Source organism: Bufo gargarizans, chromosome 4, assembly GCF_014858855.1.
Source record: "Bufo gargarizans isolate SCDJY-AF-19 chromosome 4, ASM1485885v1, whole genome shotgun sequence".
NCBI classification, from domain to species: domain Eukaryota; kingdom Metazoa; phylum Chordata; class Amphibia; order Anura; family Bufonidae; genus Bufo; species Bufo gargarizans.
Genome location: NC_058083.1, coordinates 463,012,848 through 463,030,618, shown reverse-complemented (window position 1 = coordinate 463,030,618; position 17,771 = coordinate 463,012,848). Strand labels below are relative to the sequence as shown.

The 17,771-nt window shown below is 44.8% G+C and overlaps 1 protein-coding gene across 3 annotated transcripts in view; it reads right to left on the bottom strand.

The window, feature by feature from the left end:
* LOC122934452 (SLX4 interacting protein) overlaps positions 1-17,771 on the bottom strand; it is a 200,349-nt gene that overhangs the window by 152,328 nt on the left and 30,250 nt on the right. The gene's annotated exons all lie outside the window — the stretch shown is intronic.

Below are 17,771 nucleotides of genomic sequence, written 5' to 3'. Positions count from 1 at the left end.
AGCAATATAGGGCGTCATCCTCAAATCTGTCATTTTATTAACACCAAACTGATCATTCTTGAACTAAAGAATCTGCTCAGACCGCAACTAAGTGCATCGCTACTCTGGAGGACCGTTATTGGGTATTTGTTGCACACCGCTCTATTACATGCACTGGCGGTCCTACCGTACCTCTCTGTGGCTTCAATTTATAACGAAAACCCGTCATAAAAAAATGCAGAATGCGCCAAGTAAGGCCTCTTGCACACAAATGTTTTTTTTTCCCCGTTTACGTTCCATTTCAATGGATCTGCAAAAATAAAAAGGCAGGTACTCCGTATGCCTTCCGTTTCCGTTCAAAGATAGAACATGTCCTAATATTGTCCGCATAACGGACAAGGAGAGTACTGTTCTATCAGGGGCCAGCTGTTCCGTTCTGCAAAAAACGGAATGCACACGGACGTCATCCGTATTTTTTGCAGATCCGTTTTTTGCAGACTGCAAAACACTGAAAAAGCCATACGGTCGTGTGCAAGAGCCCTAAGGCTGCGTTTCCATTTTCAGGATTTTTGATGCAGTTATTGAAGCCAAAACCAGGTTCGATCATAAACAGAGGACACATATAATGATAAGGCCTCTTCCACGTATTTTGTGTCCGTGTCTGATACGCATTTTTTGAGGATTGCACACGGACCCATTAAGTTCTATGGGTCCCCCCCAAAAATTTTAAGAAAAACAGACACCACATAGATCTCATCAGTGTGCTTCCATGCACATAAGGCCTTAGGGGGCCTGTATCTGTTCTGTGGTCCGCAAAGATTCAACAAATTCTGCACTTAGCTATTCTGTAGGACAAGAGTAAGACATGTTCGATTTTTTCAGGGGGGGGGGGGCCTGCGGAACGGACATATAGATGCAGACAGAACATGGCGTGCTTCCCGCATTTTTTGTGGCGCAACTGAAATTGATGGGTCCACATCTGATCTGCAAATGTGGATCAAATGAGGACTGAAAATACATTTGTGTGAAAGGATCCTTAGACTGAGCTTCTATTCTGTTTGAATACACTTCTGGCTTTGGCTTCAAAAACTGCATAAAAAAAAAAAAAAAAATTAAATGTGGAAACCTAGCATTAAAGGATAACTGTCACATTTAGACCCCAATTTCAATTTTCATATATGTAGTTACTAATAACATGATATTCCAGAATCAGTTACTATTAGACTGACTTACCCCATATTTAATAAGATTCAGCCCTTAGCAACCAGTCTGCATAAAACTGCAATTTCACTATTCAGTGATGGCCGCCACTGCCCTCACCCTGAGGCTAATCCGGCCTGCCCTCACTAGCCAGTAACAATAGCCCCCCCAAAAGTGTCAGTAACCAGAGCCCTCCCCCCTAAAGGGTTAATCTCCTGCAGCACAAAGGGGTCCTCTTACCACATGTTGCTTTCATTTATACACTGAGCAGACGGCAGATCTCCCTTCCCTGGTCTGCGCTGCTCCAACTCTGCCTTCTCCAGCTCTGCTGAGTGAGGGAACATCTGCCAAGCGCAGGGACAGGGAAGTGCACACAGCCCAGGCACTGTTGTTATCAGCTGCTGGGGAGGACCTGGCTCTAATCATTTACTTACAGTCCCTGGCTGTCAGTAATCTGACCTTGCAGGCTGCGTGCTTCTGCGTCCTCCGTCCTCCAACAGATAGATGGACCATGCCTAGCAACCCTATTTTAAGCAGAGGTAAAAGTAGGCAGTACAGGGAACAAAACTGTGGAATTAAGGGGGTAATTAAATACACAGTGAAAAGTTGAAATAGGGCCACCAAGGAGATATTAATCACCACAATCCAATACTCCAAAAAATATATATATATGACAGTTATCCTTTAAACCTCTGTATTGACACCCCCCCACCCCCCCAAAAAATAAAAAAATAAAAAAAAACACAAAACTGCTGACAGCACTATAGGGAGGCAATGGGGAGGGCACCGACTTATTTGCATGGGCATGCTTCTTGTATGACCGAAAAATGAAAGTTTTAATGCTCCTGTGTCCAGGGGGCGTTTCTTATCACATGCAGTGTCCAGGGTTCCCGCTACCGAAACCCCCCAGGCCCTCCCCTCTGCCCTGAGTGACGTCTCCAGCGGTCTCCTGATTATACACGAGAGCCATTTTATTATCAATTCAGCACAAAAATAAACACTGCGGATTCACAGTTTTCATGGATTCCCACTTTGTTAAAAGATCATAAACATCACAAAGTAACTGATACACTAAAGAATCTACAGCTTGCCCTGTAGATAACACTTAGTGGGATCAGGGATCATAGTTGTTACACCCCTACACACATACTTACAAATAAGGGGTTGTCCTATCTAGACAATTGATAGGGGGGGGGGGAATACATTTGTTAGATAGAGGGGATTAAAAACATAAAAAGCAGCATTGCCCCGCTAGCCCCATGCCACCAGTGTCCCAGTGCTTACTGGATCCCGCTAGTCTCAGCTCGACACCCAGGAAATGGCAGGAGGTGCCAGCTCGGCCAATCACTGGTTGAGAAGGGTGGCCACTGAGGCCAATGATTGGCTGATCTCCTGCAATTCCCTGTGTGCTGAGACGGGACCAGGAAGCGGAGACCTGGTAAGTGCCGTATCCGTGGCGATGGGGGAACGGTGAAGTAAGTAATGCTCTTCTTTTTTTTACCCCATTCTGTCTCTTATGTAAAATAAGTTATCCCCATGGACAACCCTTTTAGGCCGTGTATAATGTATATGGTAATTACCACTGGGGCCAGTGTTAATGGTCTGTGCCAGTCTCATTGCCAGGGATCCAGGGCACTGTCAGTGCGCCCATGCCAGGGTGACTTTGGCTTTTTAGATAACACAGCCAACATGAGAACCCATTCAGAAAGTTACGTGCCAAAGGAAGCGCTTCTTGTCATAAATCGCAGCCTGTGACCCATAGAACTGAAAGCTGTACAGTGAATTAGAGGGTGACCGCTGGAGGTGACGCGCCTCCTCTTCTATGTACATCTCCTAAATGCAAGTTGCCTCGGATTTACTTGCCAAATGTTTTAAACTCTTCACCGGATTTTAACAACTGACAATATTTTATGAGCTACACACCGGCTCCTTTAGACGGCGCAAGCGTAAGCACAACCTTCCATAAAAACCGGGCTCTGTTTGGATTACAAGTCACCAAGTGAAACAAGAAACTGCCCCGAGAACTTTACGATAATAGATACACAAGCCTCCGCTGTCGTAAAAATCACAAATGTGTGTGCTCCATGACTAAGGAGTCCAACGTGTTTCACTAAGCCATGGGCAGACTGGTATCGATGCCATTTCCATTAAAGCTTGTGCTCCTAATAGATAATATATGTGATGAAGATAGAGGGGTTATATATATATTCCGGTGCTACGTAACAAAAGGATGACCCTGGGACCATCTTGGACGTATTCATGAAAACTTGTGTCGAGGGAAATGGCGCCCCGTGTGGTACACTATGGTAAACGGCGCAGCATTAGATTTGTTCAGTTAATACCAATCCCTTTGACAGCAGTGTAGACGACTGGAAGCAGCAGACGTGTGGCTGCTGGCTACTACACAGCTGACTGCCATACAGCGCAATTCACCATAAGGACAGATGGATACGGATACGGTCCTACACGTTTTTAGAACTATAGGAAATTAAAAATGAAGCCCTGTATATACTGAGCAGCTGTTATCATTACAACTGTATTTAATAATGAGAAGGTTCTCCTTGTACCTCTGACCAGTCAATGTATGGGCGAAACAACATCTGTGAAAGCGCCCTATGGTACCTAGCACCAAAACGTTAGCAAAAGATCCTTTAAAGGGGCTGTCCCAGGAAAATAGTCTAGAGTTTTAAAACTAGCACCTGGATCTGAATACTTTTGTAATTCCATGTAATTAAACATTTTGTATAGCCACTGAGTTATTCAATAAAATGTATCTGTATAGCGCCACCTGCTGTTAGTTTTTTTCTTATTTCTTTGTCCTGCTCACTGAGAAGGCCGCACATGCTCAGTTTCATCCTTCAGCTGCCTCCTGAGCTGTGATAGGGAGAGCTGAGACACGCCTCCTGAGCTGTTATAGGGAGAGCTGAGACACGCCCCCTGAGCTGCAGCAGAAAAGACATTCCCTTGAGCTGTCAGCTTGATATAAATCTATCAGAGCAATGAATGGGGAGATCTCTGGATCCATGTGAGGTGCAGGGCTGGTTCTGGCTTTGTTAGAGAGCGATTGTCATGTACTAGATTATGTCTGATTAAAATTTTATATACCGTATTAAAATGGTCAATCCTCAGGATAGGTTACCAATATCAGATCGGGGGGGGGGGGGGGGGGGGGGGGAGTCTGACACCCGGCATCACCACCGATCAGCTAGTTGAAGAGAAGGCCATACTTCATGCGAGCGCAGCCTTCTCTTCATTGTTCTCTGTCGTCATCGCAGCGGTGAGCAGGTGCAATTACAATCCGTCCCATTCACTTCTACGGGATGGCTCCTTCCTATACAAGTGCATACTACAGAGCCGTCCCATAGAAGTGAACGGACGGCTTCTTGTAATTACACCTGCTGACCGCTGTGATGTCTACGACGAGCAGGTAAACAAAGAAGGGAAGGCTGCGCTGGCACGCGCCTTCTCTTCATTCAATCAGATGATCGGCGGGGTTGCCGATCTGATATTGATCACCTATCCTAAGGATAGGTCATCAATAAATATAACTTGGACAACCCCTTTAAGCCTATAGAAAATATTGATAATTGATCAGTAATCAAAGTCATCTGTGCAGATGTTAAAAGGCATGTAACGAGGTATTCCAGTTTTGGCACATAAAGCATATTAAATTGTATAACGAAAATAAAAATTCCTCATAGATTTCAATATCTCTGAGTTTGGTCACTGAATGGAAACCTGTACTGTACAGGTCCACAGCTCGTTACAAGGCAGACTGCTGGCATGAACATACATGATCATGACATGTACAGGACCTGCTAGAATAAGGGCTCATGCACACGACAGTATTTTGCATTCAGTATACTGGCCGTTTTTTTAGTTCAGTATGCGGTACATATACTGAACCATTCATTTCAATGTTTCAGCAAAAAAAAAAATGAAGTGTCTCCGTGTGCATTCCGTTTCAGTTTTTCCGTATTGTGAAAAGATAGAACATGTCCTATTCTTGTCCGCAAATCACGGTGCTTGGCTCAATTCAAGTCAATGGGTCAGCAAAAAAAAAAAAAAAAAAAAAAAAAGGAACACATACGGAAATGTATCCATATGACTTCCGTATCCATTCCGTTTTTGCGGAACCATCTATTGAAAATGTTATGCCCAGCCCAATATTTTCTATATAATTACTGTATAATGTATATGGCATACGGAAAAACGGAAAGGAAAAACAGAAAGGAAACACAACCGAAACAAAAAACTGAACAACGGATCGATAAAAAACGGACCCCAAAACACTGAAAAAGCCATACGGTTGTGTGCATGAGCCCTAAGGGTTTCCCGTCAAAGACAACGCAGAGAAAGCTACAAGAAACTGATACGGGTGGTGTATTTGCCTGTCGCACAGCTTCTCATGGATGTGATGTAATCACAATGCCCGCACTGAAGCTGCACACGTTATGTCAGTAAATTTAATGGTGCTCAGCGCCAGGGCTACAGTTTCATTTCCAGAATGTGAAAATACAACATGCAGCGAGAGCATGACACATCAGTTCTGCGAAATTACATAAATTCCCTTTTTTTAATGTTTCAAAAAATGGCTATAATTAGTCATTAAAAGTACATGAGAAAGGATTGTTACTAATGGTCAGACACCTAAAAATAAATCACTTCTTTACAGAAAGGGGAACTAAAGAGGCACATAAAAATTTGCGGTGACTGTGCACTCCCCCGCGTTACCTCCCCTCCATGACTCCGAGAATCATAAGACCTCTGCATTTAAAGGGAATCTGTCAGCAGATTTGTACCCATGACACTGGCTGACCTGTTACATGTGCTCTTGGCAGCTGAAGGCATCTGTGTTGGTCCCATGCACATACAGTAAAGACCAAAAGTTTGGACACACCTTCTCATTCAAATAGTTTTCTTTATTTTCATGACTATGAAAAATGTAGATTCACACTGAAGGCATCAAAACTATGAATTAACACATGTGGAATTATATACATAACAAAAAAGTGTGAAACAACTGAAAATATGTCATATTCTAGGTTCTTCAAAGTAGCCACCTTTTGCTTTGATTACTGGTTTGCACACTCTAGGCATTCTCTTGATGAGCTTCAAGAGGTAGTCACCTGAAATGGTTTTCACTTCACAGGTGTGCCCTGTCAGGTTTAATAAGTGGGATTTCTTACCTTATAAATGGGGTTGGGACCAGACTGTAAGGCCCCTTTCACACGGGCGAGTATTCCGCGCGGGTGCGATGCGTGAGTTGAACGCATTGCACCCGCACTGAATCCTGACCCATTCATTTCTATGGGGCTGTTCACATGAGCGGTGATTTTCACGCATCACTTATGCATTGCGTGAAAATCGCAGCATGCTCCTCTTTGTGCGTTGCGGTGCGATAATCCACGCAACGCAGGCCCCATAGAAGTGAATGGGGTTGCGTGAAAATCGCAAGCATCCGCAAGCAAGTGCGGATGCGGTGCGATTTTCACGCATGGGTTCTAGGTGACAGTCTATTCACTGTATTATTTTCCCTTATAACATGGTTATAAGGGAAAATAATAGCATTCTGACTACAGAATACATAGTATAATAGGGCTGGAAGGGTTAAAAAAATAAAAAAGTTAACTCACCTTATCCTCTTGTTCGCGTAGTTCGTTCCCGGTCTGTAGTTTGCTAGCTGTGGGCTTGGGCTAAAGGACCTTTGATGACGTCAGATCACATGCTCCATCACCATGGTGATGGACCATGTGATTGGAGCATGTGATCTGACGTCATCAAAGGTCCTTTAGCCCAAGCCCACAGCTAGCAAACTACAGACCGGGAACGAACTACGCGAACAAGAGGATAAGGTGAGTTAACTTTTTTATTTTTTTAACCCTTCCAGCCCTATTATACTATGTATTCTGTAGTCAGAATGTTATTATTTTCCCTTATAACCATGTTATAAGGGAAAATAATACAATCTTCAGAACATCAATACCAAGCCCGAACTTCTGTGAAGAAGTTCGGGTACCAAACATGCGCGATTTTTCTCACGCGAGTGCAAAACGCATGACAATGTTTTGCACTCGCGCGGAAAAATTGCGCATTTTCCCGCAACGCACCCGGCTCTTATCCGGGCAAAAAACATGACGCCCGTGTGAAAGAGGCCTTAGAATTTGTATTATGGCAAGAAAAAAGCAGCTAAGTAAAGAAAAACGAGTGGCCATCATTACTTTAAGAAATTAAGGTCAGTCAGTCAGTCCGAAAAATTAGGAAAACTTTGAAAGTGTCCCCAAGTGCAGTCACAAAAACCATCAAGTGCTACAAAGAAACTGGCTCACATGCGGACCGCCCCAGGAAAGGAAGACCAAGAGTCACCTCTGCTGCGGAGGATAAGTTCATCCGAGTCACCAGCCTCAGAAATTGCAGGTTAACAGCAGCTCAGATTAGAGACCAGGTCAATGCCACAGAGAGTTCTAGCAGCAGACACATCTCTAGAACAACTGTTAAGAGGAGACTGTGTGAATCAGGCCTTCATGGTAGAATATCTGCTAGGAAACCACTGCTAAGGACAGGCAACAAGCAGAAGAGACTTGTTTGGGCTAAAGAACACAAGGAATGGACATTAGACCAGTGGAAATATGTGCTTTGGTCTTAGGAGTCCAAATTTGAGATCTTTGGTTCCAACCAGCGTGTCTTTGTGCGACGCAGAAACGGATGGACTCTACATGCCTGGTTCCCACGTGAAGCATGGAGGTGTGATGGTGTGGGGGTGCTTTGCTGGTGACACTGTTGGGGATTTATTAAAAATTGAAGGCATACTGAACCAGCATGGCTACCACAGCATCTTGCAGCGGCATGCTATTCCATCCGGTTTGCGTCTAGTTGGACCATTATTTATTTTTCAACAGGACAATGACCCCAAACACCCCTCCAGGCTGTGTAAGGGCTTTTTGACCATGAAGGAGAGTGATGGGGTGCTGCGCCAGATGACCTGGCCTCCACAGTCACCGGACCTGAACCCAATCGAGATGGTTTGGGGTGAGCTGGACCGCAGAGTGAAGGCAAAAGGGCCAACAAGTGCTAAGCATCTCTGGGAACTCCTTCAAGACTGTTGGAAGACCATTTCAGGTGACTACCTCTTGAAGCTCATCAAGAGAATGCCAAGAGTGTGCAAAGCAGTAATCAAAGCAAAAGGTGGCTACTTTGAAGAACCTAGAATATGACATATTTTCAGTTGTTTCATACTTTTTTGATAAGTATATAATTCCACATGTGTTAATTCATAGTTTTGATGCCTTCAGTGTGAATCTACAATTTTCATAGTCATGAAAATAAAGAAAACTCTTTGAATGAGAAGGTGTGTCCAAACTTTTGGTCTGTACTGTATGTGCCCGCATTACTGAAAAAGATGATGTTTTTATATATGCAAATGAGCCTCTAGGAGCAACGGGGGCGTTACCATTACACCTAGAGGCTCTGCTTTGTCTGCAACTGCTGCGTCCTCTGCACTTTCATTGACATGGCCAGACAGTGAAAACATTATCACGCCTGGCCCTATCAAGAGGGTGCAGCAGTTGCAGAGAGAGCAGAGCCTCTAGGTGTAATGGTAACGCCCCCGTTGCTCCTAGAGGCTCATTTGCATATATAAAAACATCATCTTTTTCAGTAATGCGGGCACATATGTACATGGGACCAACACAGATGCCTTCAGCTGCCAAGCGCACATGTAACAGGTCAGCCAGTGTCATAGGTACAAATCTGCTGACAGATGCCCTTTTATATATGAACCAGCTACATTCACCCTCCTCTTGTTAGGCACATTAACCAAGATCCAGTGATCGCCAGTCTGACTTTCTAAAAAGCAAATAATGGGCAGTTCATTAACCAACCCCTCAAGATATGTCATCAATATCTGAATGGTGAGGGTTGGGCCCCTGGCACCCTTGATGATCAGAGGTTTGAAGGGGAAGCAGTGCGAGTGCTGCGGCCTCTTCATAGTATACCAAGCACAGCGCCGTACATTATATAGTGGCCAGGCTTGGAATTGCAGCATAGTCACTTGAATGGGATTGAGTAGTAGAATTTATGAATAAATAAACATCTGGGTGTTACCAGTTGAGGATGCATCCCAACACTGGCCAACCAGTACTACGAGTATCAGAGTCTGTATGGGAAACACGCCTCCCTTTCATAAATATTCAAGAGGAATAACAGAGCAACAGCAACAGGTTATGGGAAAAGATGCTCCAGAATTGTGATTTCATGGGGAATAGAAGGATTTACTAACACAGACAGGTCAGGAGATGCTCCTCCATGGTAGTCACATTTTACAACATTTTTCCAGCCCTGTCCATTGATTAGCTGACCGGTTTCCAGTTACACACTGGCACATTACAGGACGGAATGAATGAGGCCGAGCACAAGAGACCTATTTATGAAGCCGCAGCTATTCACTATTTACAGGGCCCAAACCCTTGTAAACCGGTCCTTAGTAAAACATGCTTCATTTGCTTGGAAACGTCCTGGGACAAAGAGTGGGCCAGCACGTACGTCCAGTACCCAGGAGCAAAGGGCAGATCAACAGGGTTTCTATGTCGCTATGCGAAATAAACAAGCTGTATGGTGGGGGTTATAGTCCATGCAGACTCAGGTTATGCAGTACTGGAATATACCCAACTAAAATCACTTCTTACCAGTTTGTTAACCGTCCATATAATAATAAAGATTTGCTGTACAGGACTGCGTTATGGCCCTGTATTAGCCCCCCCACCCCCCCACCCCATTGTACAGCCCTGTATTAGCCCCCCACTGTACAGCCCTGTATTAGCCCCCCCACTGTACAGCCCTGTATTAGCCCCCCCACTGTACAGCCCTGTATTAGCCCCCCCACTGTACAGCCCTGTATTAGCCCCCCCACTGTACAGCCCTGTATTAGCCCCCCCACTGTACAGCCCTATAGCCCCCCACTGTACAGCCCTGTATTAGCCCCCCCACTGTACAGCCCTGTATTAGCCCCCCCACTGTACAGCCCTGTATTAGCCCCCCCACTGTACAGCCCTGTATTAGCCCCCCCATTGTACAGCCCTGTATTAGCCCCCCCATTGTACAGCCCTGTATTAGCCCCCCCATTGTACAGCCCTGTATTAGCCCCCCCATTGTACAGCCCTGTATTAGCCCCCCCCACTGTACAGCCCTGTATTAGCCCCCCCACTGTACAGCCCTGTATTAGCCCCCCCACTGTACAGCCCTGTATTAGCCCCCCCACTGTACAGCCCTGTATTAGCCCCCCCATTGTACAGCCCTGTATTAGCCCCCCCATTGTACAGCCCTGTATTAGCCCCCCCATTGTACAGCCCTGTATTAGCCCCCCCATTGTACAGCCCTGTATTAGCCCCCCTATTGTACAGCCCTGTATTAGCCCCCCTATTGTACAGCCCTGTATTAGCCCCCCTATTGTACAGCCCTGTATTAGCCCCCCTATTGTACAGCCCTGTATTAGCCCCCCCTATTGTACAGCCCTGTATTAGCCCCCCCATTGTACAGCCCTGTATTAGCCCCCCCATTGTACAGCCCTGTATTAGCCCCCCCATTGTACAACCCTGTATTAGCCCCCCCATTGTACAACCCTGTATTAGCCCCCCCCATTGTACAGCCCTGTATTAGCCCCCCTATTGTACAGCCCTGTATTAGCCCCCCTATTGTACAGCCCTGTATTAGCCCCCCTATTGTACAGCCCTGTATTAGCCCCCCTATTGTACAGCCCTGTATTAGCCCCCCTATTGTACAGCCCTGTATTAGGGTACAACCACACAGTCAGGTTTCCTGATGCAGTTTTGGAAGCCAAAATCAGAAGTGAATTATATAAGCAGAGAAAGTATAAAGGACAGATACGACTTCTCTCTCTTTTTTTTTTTTTTTTTTTCTTCTTCACTCCTGGTTTTGGCTTCCAAAACAGACAGTGTGACCGCATCCTTACAGCATCCCAATGTAACCTACAGGTCCAGACTGTATGCCTTATAATCCCATATGAAGGCATTCAAAAGCAATCAGCATAAACCTGAAATGGGCTGTGCAGTGGTTTAATACTGATGAACTGTCATCAACATCAGATCGGCGGAGGTGCAACTATCGGCAGACCCGCCAGTCATCTTTTTGAAGGGGTCCTCAGCGCTGGTGCGAGGGTTGCTTCCTCTTCAAAGTTTACCTGCATGTCTTCTCCTGTGTGCAGTGTGTAATTACAACTGCTTGTCCTGTTCACTTGAAATTTACATACATAGTAACATAGTACATAAGGCCGAAAAAAGACATCTGTCCATCTAGTTCAGTCTGTCATCCTGCAAGTTGATCCAGAGGAAGGCAAAAAAAACCTTGTGAGGTAGAAGCCACTTTTCCCCACTTTAGGGGAATAAAAAATTCCTTCCCGAATCCAATCGGAATAAGGCTAGGTCTACACGACGACATTTGTCGCGCTACAAAAAGTCGTGCGACAGATAGGGCGCAACAGTTGTCGCGCAACATTTTGTTGCATCAATGTCGCGCGACAATTTTTATAATGGCAGTCTATGGTGTCGCACTGCAACATGCGACATGTTGCGACTGCGACGCGACAGTCGCAGAAAAATCCATCTTGAATGGATTTTCTGCGACTGTCGCGTCGCAGTCGCAGCATGTCGCATGTTGCAGTGCGACACCATAGACTGCCATTATAAAAATTGTCGCGCGACATTGGTGCAACAAAATGTTGCGCGACAAATGTCGTCGTGTAGACCTAGCCTAACTCCCTGGATCAACGACCCCTCTCTAGTAGCTATAGCCTGTAATATTATTACACTCCAGAAATACATACAGGCCCCTCTTGAGATCCTTTATTGTACTCACCATCACCACCTCCTCAGGCAGAGAGTTCCATAGTCTCACTGCTCTTACCGTAAAGAATCCTCTTCTATGTTTGTGTACAAACCTTCTTTCCTCCAGACGCAGAGGATGTCCCCTCGTCACAGTCACCGTCCTGGGAATGAATAGATGATGGGATAGATCTCTGTACTGACCCCTGATATATTTATACACAGTAATTAGATCTCTCCTCAGTCGTCTTTTTTCTAAAGTGAATAACCCTAATTTTGATAATCTTTCAGGGTACTGTAACTGCCCCATTGCAGTTATTACTTTAGTTGCCCTCCTCTGGACCCTCTCCAGCTCTGCTCTGTCTGACTTGTTCACAGGAGCCCAGAACTGTACACAGTACTCCATGTACACAAACATAGAAGAGGATTCTTTACGGTAAGAGCAGTGAGACTATGGAACTCTCTGCCTGAGGAGGTGGTGATGGTGAGTACAATAAAGGAATTCAAGAGGGGCCTGGATGTATTTCTGGAGTGTAATAATATTATAGGCTATAGCTACTAGAGAGGGGTCGTTGATACAGGGAGTTATTCTGATTGCCTGATTAGGGGAATAAAAAAATTCCTTCCCAACTCCAAAGTGGGGAAAATTGGCTTTTACCTCACAGTTTTTTTTTTTGCCTTCCTCTAGATCAACTTGCAGGATGACAGGCCAAAGTGGATGGACAAATGTCTTTTTTTGGCCTTATGTACTATGTTAGTATGTACTGGTGACTTGCATTATTCCTTCCCACATGCATAACCTTACATTTGTCAGTGTTAAACCTCATCTGCCACTTCTCTGCCCAAGCCTCCAATCTATCCACATCCATCTGTAGCAGTATACTGCCCTCTTCTGTGTCAATTACTTTACACAGTTTAGTATCATCTGCAAAAATTTCTATTTTACTGTGCAAGCCTTCTACAAGATCATTAATAAATATATTGAAGAGAATAGGTCCAATACTGACCCCTGAGGTACCCAACTAGTGACAGTGACCCAATCTGGGTGTGTACCATTAATAACCACCCTCTGTTTTCCATCATTGAGCCAGTTACTTACCCACATACAGATATTTTCTTCCAGTCCAAGCATTCTCATTTTACATACTAACCTTTTATGTGGTACAGTGTCAAATGCTTTGGAGAAGTCCAGATATATGACATCCATTGATTGGACAATGTCAAGTCTAGAACTTACCTCCTCATAGAAACTGATTAAATTAGTTTTACATGACTGATCCCTCATAAAGCCATACTGATATGGCGTTATTTGCTTATTTTCATTGGGGTACTCCAAGATAACATCTCTTAGGAAACCTCAAACAGTTTACACACGACAGATGTTAAACTTACCGGCCTATAGTTTCCAGGCTCTGTTTTTGGACCTTTTTTTAAATATTGGCACCACATCTGCTATGCGCAATCCTGTGGAACACTCCCTGTCAGTATAGAGTCCTTAAAGGGGTTCTGCACTTTGTTTTAACTGATGATTTATCCTCTGGATAGATCATCAGCATCTGATCGGCGGGGGTCCGACACCTGGGACCCCTGCCGATCAGCTGTTTTAGAAGGCAGCGGCGCTGGCAGTAGCACCGCGGCCTTCTCACTGTTTACCGCCGGCCCAGTGACATCACAACTAGTATTAACTAGCGTGGGCGGGGCTAAGCTCCATTCAAGTGAACAGAGCTTAGCCCCGCTCACGCTAGTTGATACTAGTCGTGACGTCACTGGGACGGCAGTAAACCGTGAGAAGGCCTTCTCAAAAAGCTGATCGGCGAGGCTCCCGGGTCGGACCCCCACCGATCAGATGCTGATGATCTATCCAGAGGATAGATCATCAATTAAAACAAAATGCAGAACCCCTTTAAATATCAGAAATAAGCGTCTAGCTATGACATTACTTAATTCTCTTAGGATACGGGGGTGCATGCCATCTGGTCCTGGCGATTTGTCTATTTTAATCTTTATAAGATGCCGCTGTACTTCTTCCTGGGTCAGACAGGGAACTTTTAATGGGGGATTTACTTTTACAATCTGCATTTCATTTGAGAGTTTATTTTCCTCAGTGAATACAGTGGAGAAAAAAATGTTTAATAGCTTTGCTTTCTCATCATCACTCTCTGCAACTTCCCCCTCATTACTCTGTAGAGGGCAGACTCCTTCAGATTTATACTTTTTACCACTTATATAATTGAAAAACATTTTAGGGTTAGTTCTGCTCTCTTTGGCAATTAATCTCTCGGCCTCTAGTTTGGCTGCTTTTATTAGTTTTTTACATATTCAATTTTTTTCCTTATTGTTTTTCAGTGCTTCCTCGCTACCCTCCTAATTTATCCACATTGGTTTTTTTCTTGTTCCCTAACCTTTTATTCCCATAAGGCAGTGTTTCCCAACTAGTGTGCCTCCAGCTGTTGCAAAACTACAACTCCCAGCATGCCCGCACAGCCAAAGGCTGTCCAGGCATGCTGGGAGTTGTAGTTTTGCAACAGCTGGAGGCACACTAGTTGGGAAACACTGCCATAAGGTATGTACCGCTCACAATTAGATTTTAGGATGCTTTTAAAAATATCCTATTTTGTGGCTGTAATTTTATTTTTGAGGACTTTGTCCCAGTTAGTTAGGCCTATGGCCTCTCTTAGTTGGCTAAATTTTGCTTTTTTGAAGTTTGGTAATTTTGTTCCTCAATAACACACAGAATGGCCAAGCTTGCAGTAAAGAGCTTCGCCAGTAACTCCCAAATATCAATATGCTAATCCCCAGAAAGGGGACAGAGGGAGATAAAACTTAACATTTAATGATGTCTTAGTTAAAATCAAAAAGCACGATAGAGACCTCAATGTGAAACAATGTAGACAAGCTCAGCTGGGCCTAGACAAACACACAATGAATAGTACCAGTACATGAAAACAAAGTAATGAACCCTCTCACCCATCAGTAGTTGTGATCGGAGTAGGGCTCTCCAGTCAGGCGGGACACCGTGTAGTGTGTCCCCCAGGCCAATGTAGATTCAGGTGGACTGGAAGGCCATTCAGAAGAGATGCTAAAAATAGTCTTCAACAGGGTGTACTATGGATACCGCCCGGAACCAGGGAAAGGTATCTGGACGTAGTCGCCCCTTGCGGGGCAAGAACTTTGTATAGATAGGTAGGATGTTATTAGTCCCTTCCCTGACATAGGGCTTACTAGGGATTTTACTCCCGATTCCTATCCATACTGCAACTCTATTTTTGGCATCTCTTCTGAATGGCCTTCCAGTCCACCTGAATCTACGCACTACACGATATCCCGCCTGACGGGAGAGCCCTACTCCGATCACAACTACTGATGGGTGAGAGCGTTCCTTACTTTATGTTTTCATGTACTGGTACCATTTATTGTGTGTTTGTCTAGGCCCAGCTGGGCTTGTCTACATTGTTTCACGTTAAGGTCTCTAGCGCGCTTTTTTATTTTAACTAAGACATCATTAAATGTTAAGTTTTATCTCCCTCTGTCCCCCTTCTGGGGATTAGTATATTGATATTTTTGTTCCTCCCTGAAGAAACACTCTTTTGAATGACAAGTGGAAGGTTATTACTTCAAACCTACACATTGGTTGTTCTGTCAGGTCTATTGGTTAATACTAAGTCCAGTATGGCCATCCCTCTAGTCGGGTCCTGAACTAGTTGGGAAAGGTAATTGTCTTTGGTTATTGCCAAGAACCAGTTTCCTTTACGAGATATACAGGTTTCAGTTTCCCAGTCTATATCTGGGTAGGTAAAGTCCCGCATAATAACAACCTCATTATGATCTGCCGCCTCGTCTGTCTCGTTTAGTAGTAGATTTTCTGTATAGGCTGCAAAATGTCAGGCCGGTATGGGTTGACAAATCTTTCACACATCCTACACATAGGTCCACTACAAAAGGGTGACGGATATCAAGCCTCTGTCAGTTATATACATCTTCAGTGCATACACCTGGCAATGGTATCATACTGTGGGGGATTATTCAATGTGCAAACCAACTACATTGTAAAAATATGATTTTTATTTTTATTTTATTCTGCCAACGAACCAAAAAGTTTGCATTTGCAGGGTATGTCAATGATATTATGATCAGTAGGGGTCTGACCTTAAAGAAGCCCACCCGTGCAGAGGATGAAGGGCTGATTCAGTACTGCAGCCCCTGCCAGATTGAAGGAGCAGGGATGTCGCTGCAGACTCAGCACCTGCACCAGACGACCACTAGGTTGTTAATATTAATTTTGAATGTGGTCGAGTTACTACATGTAATGTGACCGGGACATGACAGGCACAAAAAATCTGGACCTGCTGGACATTCGGTTGCAGATAACAAATTGCAAACTACTTTTCCAGCACAGAGGTCCAGGTAGACCTGCAGGTGAATACGACTTGCTTGTGTTATTTGTTTCTTCTTGTTGCAAATCCTCAATCGCACCCTAAAATAGTCACACACAAATTGTACACATTTTTTGGTGACACAACTTGAATTAGACCAAGTAGTCCCATAACCGGGGTGCGGCACCATGGCACAAATGTGTAGAGGGTGAGAAGCGGCCGCCATACAAACAAAAACCGCACGGCTGTGCTTCGGACATTAGATGCGAGTACTTTTGAGCATAGATTTACACTGAACAGTATAATACACCTGAGATACCCTGGCAGGTCTCTGGACCCGAGTGGGAATGGCAGTTCTTGCTCCACTGTATGCACTGGGAAGCCTTTCAACACTTATTTTTTAGCACCGCAATAACCTATTCACTTCTTCTAATGAAAGAATGCAGGCATTTCTATTGTGTCAGCTATTTTCATTCCGCAGCACAAGCCAGGCATCGAAGTGAGGAAGACACTGAAATATGGATGAACATCGCCATCTAGTGGACAGCCTGATGGACTGTGCAGGACTATAGTACACTCATTGACAGAAAGGAATAACGCATCCGGGTAGAAATGTTGGATTACTGTCAAACTCGGGGAGATATGTAAATGACTATTGGTGTGGTCTGAGTGGACATTGGGTCTTGTCAGAAGAGGGTGTAAAAGTGCCCCCGCTTCCCTATAAAAAGGCTCTCAGAGGCTACTTTTGGGTAGTGCATGTCTTGGTGAGAGACAGTTGACTGCTAGATAAGCCTCTATGACACTTGAAGACATTTTACCCAGTTGACAGACTTTGAGAGGGGACGCATCATTGGCTGAGAGATGCAGAATGGTCGTTTTGACGAACTGCCCGCCATCTAGGCTGTTCTGACCCAGCTGTTAGCAGGGAGCAGTGGTTATGTGAGGTGACACACAGCGAACAGGCTTGTTTGATCCACCAACAAGCACAAGCAGTTCCCACCAGCTTACTGGTGCACCAAGGGGTGGGGGGCTGAGCCCCTCGGAACACCAGATCTTTAATGCCCTGCCACTCTCCCTCCCCTAATGACAGTGCCTGGCCTGGAAATACTGTGCCTGCGCTGTTCCTTCTGCCGCTCCTCTTTTATCACCGATAGGGCCAAGCATCTTGCCTAGCCTTGTAATCTCGTGCCTGTGCAGTCATTGGCAGGACTGGCGCATGTGCAGAGCATTTACTTCACCTGCCTAAGCAGTAGGGATGCTCTGCACATGCAGCGATCCTGCTAGTAACAGCGCAGGCGCACGATAACAGGGCTCGGCAAGATGCTGTAAATGAATAGAGAATTATGCAAAGCGCTACAAATGATGCCTTTTATTTTTTTATATA